The sequence below is a fragment of the Pristiophorus japonicus genome, chromosome 5 (genome assembly GCF_044704955.1).
Source record: "Pristiophorus japonicus isolate sPriJap1 chromosome 5, sPriJap1.hap1, whole genome shotgun sequence".
Taxonomy (NCBI): Eukaryota; Metazoa; Chordata; class Chondrichthyes; family Pristiophoridae; genus Pristiophorus; species Pristiophorus japonicus.
The window spans coordinates 187764064-187770063 of NC_091981.1; positions in this window are offsets into that span (position 1 = coordinate 187764064).

Below are 6000 nucleotides of genomic sequence, written 5' to 3' on the forward strand. Positions count from 1 at the left end.
ACAGCACATAGAGCCGGGAGAAAGCAGTGGTGAGCTATAAACTGTACAGTTGCTGAGATGACGTATAACTATGGAGAGCTCAGACTAACCTAATTGGAGTGAAAACTGCTTCCAATGAAATGCATCAAATCTCCCCCCTGGTCAGTCAAACATTACAGGTGATAAATACTTGTAAAATAAACTATACTGTACTTCAGTTGAAAGAATCTCTGGAAAAAGTCAAAGCTGCATATCTTCAAATTTTATAACTTGGGTTTTCTGGTTTCGGAGCTGATAGAATAATATGCAGAATTTTGAAGTCTGTTTTTAAAAGGCGAAGAATTAAGAAAGTTTTACGCCGTATTCTCACCAAGAGTTCTTCAAAAGTCTGTTGTTAAAAAATGTAATTGAACTCTCTTCTGCATGATTTACATCCGTAAACCCATGACCAAGAGGTTCATGTTTCCCTTTTTCAAAAACTTATTTCACTTGATTTCTCATGAAATGTTTTACCGACATCGATGCCACAGTCAGTGGGTTCATATTTTCCCAGGAGTTGCCCCTTTTTTTGGAGTAAGTAGCTTTTTTTGGAGTAACTTAAAAATCGCAAATTTCTCCATTTAACTTGCTCCAGTGTAAATCAGTCAATTAGGTTTTTTTCTAGTTTAGATTTTTCTCTCCAAAAGGGGGTGTGACCAGCCACTTACGCCTCTTTTGGCCATAAAACAAATTTGGCCAGCTGAAAGTTACTCCAAACTAACTTAGGCCAGTGTATGTGGCCACTTTTGTAGGCACAGAAAAACCTTACCTATATTTAAGAAAGCAACGCAGGTAGCCAGAGATGGGGGCGGAGGAGGGGGGGGGGGAAGAGATGAGTTAGAGGATTCTAAAGCACTAAACACCTTCACAACATAACAACATCTTCAGCACAACAGCTGCACAACATCATCAAAAATAAATGAAAGATAAATCAGCTACTGAAAATAGAGCAGTCCCACCTTGCTGACTGCAGAATGCACCGGCTAACCCTCCCGCCAGGGCTAGGGGCGGCAGGCACGCCGGACTGTAGGGGTGAGGGATTTTTACTTTTTACAGTTGTCCCTAAATGTTGTGTGGTCCTAATGGAACATGATTCAGTCTTAATGCAAAATATCTTTGATTGAATATCTTACAATGCTCTTCAACGACAATAACAACAACAGCAGCAACAGCAAAGAAAGGCTGTACCTATCCCTCACCCACATCTCGGGGAAAGTGCACTTCCTCATAGGGTCGGTGATGGTGGTGGGGGGGGTTGGGGGCCCAGCTTGGGTCTCACCGGTGGCTGGTGTGTGGATTGAAGTTGGAGTGGCATTTGAGTATCCGGCCTTTGAGCCCTGATTGCAGAAGCTAGCTCCCTCATGGCATCTGTCACTGTTTGCACACCCTCTGAAATGCCCGCCCTCAGTTCCCGTCTCAGTGCTGATATTTCTCCCGACAGTGTCGCTACCTCATCACGCACCCCAGTGACAGTCGCCATGAGTGACCTTGGAAGGGCATTGGTCTCCTCACCCAATGACAGAACTTGATTAACATCTGCTGAAGGCTGCATCTCAGGAGAGACTGGTCGGCTTCTCCTTTCCCTCGCCGTGGGTCTGCCTAGTGGCATACCTCCAGTGTGAGGAGCAGGCAGGGACGGTAGGGCACTGGCACATGCTTTTCACCACCGCCACTGGGACCCGCAACCTCGGAAGGTGTGAAACCATGGAATGTCGCCGAGGAGCTCATGGAGGTTTCTTGCAGTGTGATGCCCTGTACTATGGACTGATCCACATTGTGATCAGCATTCTTCCGTGAACACATTTCCATGGACCCCTCCTTCCCCCAGCCGCCTTGGTCTGGAGCGCGCACATCTGGATCTTCTGGTGGATCTTCAGGATGTTGAGGAGTGTCTTCTTCTTCTGCAAAATACAACAAAACAGTCAAATGGAAAGCAGCACAGGAGTAGTCTGACGTGTAGCAGGCCAGTCAGCAGGTTGACTTGAAGGGCGACGATGCATTTTATTGACTCATCCTCACCCTCGCATGTGGGTCCAGCTTGTGCAGAGCTGATTCTTTTTCTGCAGGTGCGACTTAGCAAGGCAGCAACCCTCTGTTCCAGGGGTGATAGTTGGTGCAGATTTGGCAGCCCTCCTCCTGTTCTCAGTCTTTCCCTTTTGTTGTGGGCCAATTTCTTCTGCAAAGATGAAAATATTACTTTTCACACATGGTGTGCTTCTGATTGGTGGGACATATACAGATAGTCACATTTTCAATTGCAATTCCATTTAAAAATGGAGATATTACACTTAATATTTTGACCAATGTCCCGCCATTTCTTTCTGCACTGGCTTCCAGATCTTGCGGTATTCACCCGTGCGGAGTATTCTTCTGCAAATAGGTTCCATCTTCTTCTAATTTCATAGAAACATAGATACATAGAAAATAGGTGCAAGAGTAGGCCATTCGGCCCTTCAAGCCTACACCACCATTTAATAAGATCATGGCTGATCATTCCCTCAGTACCCCTTTCCTGCTTTCTCTCCATACCCCTTGATCCCCTGAGCCGTAAGGGCCATATCTAACTCCCTCTTGAATATATCCAATGAACTGACATCAACAACTCTCTGTGGCAGGGAATTTCATAGGTTAACAACTCTCTGAGTGAAGAAGTTTCTCCTCATCTCAGTCCTAAATGGCCTACCCCTTATCCTAAGACTATGTCCCCTGGTTCTGGACTTCCCCAACATCGGGAACATTCTTCCCGGCTCTAACCTGTCCAGTCCCGTCAGAATCTTATACGTTTCTATGAGATCCCCTCTCATTCTTCTAAACTCCAGTGAATAAACGGCCAATTGATCCAGTCTCTCCTCATATGACAGTCCAGCCATCCCTGGAATCAGTCTGGTGAATCTTCGCTGCACTCCCTCAATAGCAAGAACGTCCTTCCTCAGATTAGGAGACCAAAACTGAACACAATATTCCAGGTGAGGCCTCACTAAGGCCCTGTACAACTGCAGTAAGACCTCCCTGCTTCTGTATTCAAATCCCCTAGCTATGAAGGCCAACATACGATTTGCCTTCTTCACCGCCTGCTGTACCTGCATGCTCATTTTCAGTGACTGATGAACCATGACTCTCAGGTCTCATTGCACCTCCCCTTTTCCTAATCTTCCGCCATTAAGATAATATTCTGCCTTCTTGTTTCTGCCCCCAAAGTAGATAACCTCACATTTATCCACATTATACTGCATCTGCCATGTATTTGCCCACTCGCCTAACCTGTCCAAGTCACCCTGCAGCCTCTTAGCATCCTCCGCACAGCTCACACCGCCACCCAGTTTATTGTCATCAGCAAACTTGGAGATATTACACTCAATTCCATCATCTAAATCATTAATATATATTGTAAAGAGCTGGGGTCCCAGCACTGAGCCCTGCGGCACTCCACTCGCCACTACCTGCCATTCTGAAAAGGAACCGTTTATCCCGACTCTCTGCTTCCTGTCTGCCAACCAGTTCTCTATCCACATCAGTACATTACCCACAGTACCACGTGCTTTGATTTTGCATACCAATCTCTTGTGTGGGACCTTGTCAAAAGCCTTTTGAAAGTCCAAGTACACCACTCTGTAGCTCTGTTAATAAAGGATGATATCAGGGCAGTTGTGAAAGATGATATTGGCTCTAATGAACAAAATGTTGAATCATTGTGGGTGGAGATTAGAGATAGTAAGGGGAAAAAGTCACTGGTGGGCGTAGTTTATAGGCCCCCAAATAATAACTTCACGGTGGGGTGGGCAATGATCAAGGGAATAATGGAGGCATGTGAAAAAGGAACGGCAGTAGTCATGGGGGATTTTAACCTACATATCGATTGGTCAACTCAAATCGCATGGGGTAGCCTGGAGGAGGAATTCATAGAATGCATACGGGATTGTTTCTTAGAACAGTATGTAACAGAACCTACAAGGGAGCAAGCTATCTTAGATCTGATCCTGTGTAATGAGACAGGAAAAATAAACGATCTCCTAGTAAAAGATCCTCTCGGAATGAGTGATCACAGTATGGTTGAATTTGTAATACAGATTGAGGGTGAGGAAGTTGTGTCAGAAACGAGCGTACTATGCTTAAACAAAGGGGACTACAGTGGGATGAGGGCAGAGTTGGCTAAAGTAGACTGGAAACACAGACTAAACGGTGGCACAATTGAGGAACAGTGGAGGACTTTTAAGGAGCTCTTTCACAGTGCGCAACAAAAATATATTCCAGTGAAAAAGAAGGGCGGTAAGAGAAGGAATAACCAGCCGTGGATAACCAAGGAAATAAAGGAGAGTATCAAATCAAAGACCAATGCGTATAAGGTGGCCAAGGTTAGTGGGAAACTAGAGGATTGGGAAAATGTTAAACGACAGCAAAGAATGACTAAGAAAGCAATAAAGAAAGGAAAAATAAATTTCGAAGGTAAACTTGCGCAAAACATAAAAACAGATAGTAAAGCTTTTACAGATATATAAAACGGAAAAGAGTGACTAAAGTAAATGTTGGTCCCTTAGAAGATGAGAAGGGGGATTTAATAATGGGAAATGTGGAAATGGCTGAGACCTTAAACAATTATTTTGCTTCCGTCTTCACAGTGGAAGACACAAAAACCAGGCCAAAAATTGCTGGTCACGGGAATGTGGGAACGAAGGACCTTGAGACAATCACTATCACTAGGGGGGTAGTGCTGGACAGGCTAATGGGACTCAAGGTAGACAAGTCCCCTGGTCCTGATGAAATGCATCCCAGGGTATTAAAAGAGATGGCGGAAGTTATAGCAGATGCATTCGTTATAATCTACCAAACTTCTCTGGACTCTGGGGAGGTACCAGCGGATTGGAAAGCAGTTAATGTAACGCCTCTGTTTAAAAAAGGGGGGCAGACAAAAGGCAGGTAACTATAGGCCGGTTGGTTTAACATCTGTAGTGGGGAAAATGCTTGAAACTATCAGTAAGGAAGAAATAGCGGGACATCTAGATAGGAATAGTGCAATCAAGCAGACGCAGCATGGATTCATGAAGGGGAAATCATGTTTAACTAATTTACTGGAATTCTTTGAGGATATAATGAGTATGGTGGATAGAGGTGTACCGATGGATGTGGTGTATTTAGATTTCCAAAAGGCACACAAAAGGTTACTGCAGAAGATAGAGGTACGCGGAGTCAGAGGAAATATATCAGCATGGATAGAGAATTGGCTGGCGAACAGAAAGCAGAGAGTCGGGATAAATGGGTCCTTTTCGGGTTGGAAATCGGTGGTTAGTGGTGTGCCACAGGGATTGGTGCTGGGACCACAACTGTTTACAATATACATAGATGACCTGGAAGAGGGGACAGAGTGTAGTGCAACAAAATTTGCAGATGACACAAAGATTAGTGGGAAAGCGGGTTGTGTAGAGGACACGGAGAGGCTGCAAAGAGATTTAGATAGGTTAAGCGAATGGGCGAAGGTTTGGCAGATGGAATACAATGTCGGAAAGTGTGAGGTCATCCACCTTGGGGAATAAAAACAGTAAAAGGGAATATTATTTGAATGGGGAGAAATTACAACATGCTGAGATGCAGAGGGACCTGGGGGTCCTTGTGCATGAATCCCAAAAAGTTCGTTTGCAGGTGCAGCAGATAATCAGGAAGGCGAATGGAATGTTGTCCTTCATTGCGAGAGGGATGGAGTACAAAAGCAGGGAGGTCCTTCTGCAACTGTACAGGGTATTGGTGAGGCCACACCTGGAGTACTGCGTGCAGTTTTGGTCACCTTACTTAAGGAAGGATATACTAGCTTTGGAGGGGGTACAGAGACGATTCACTGGGCTGATTCCGGAGATGAGGGGGTTACCTTATGATGATAGATTGAGTAGACTGGGTCTTTACTCGTTGGAGTTCAGAAGGATGAGGGGTGATCTTATAGAAACATTTAAAATAATGAAAGGGATAGACAAGATAGAGACAGAGAGGTTGTTT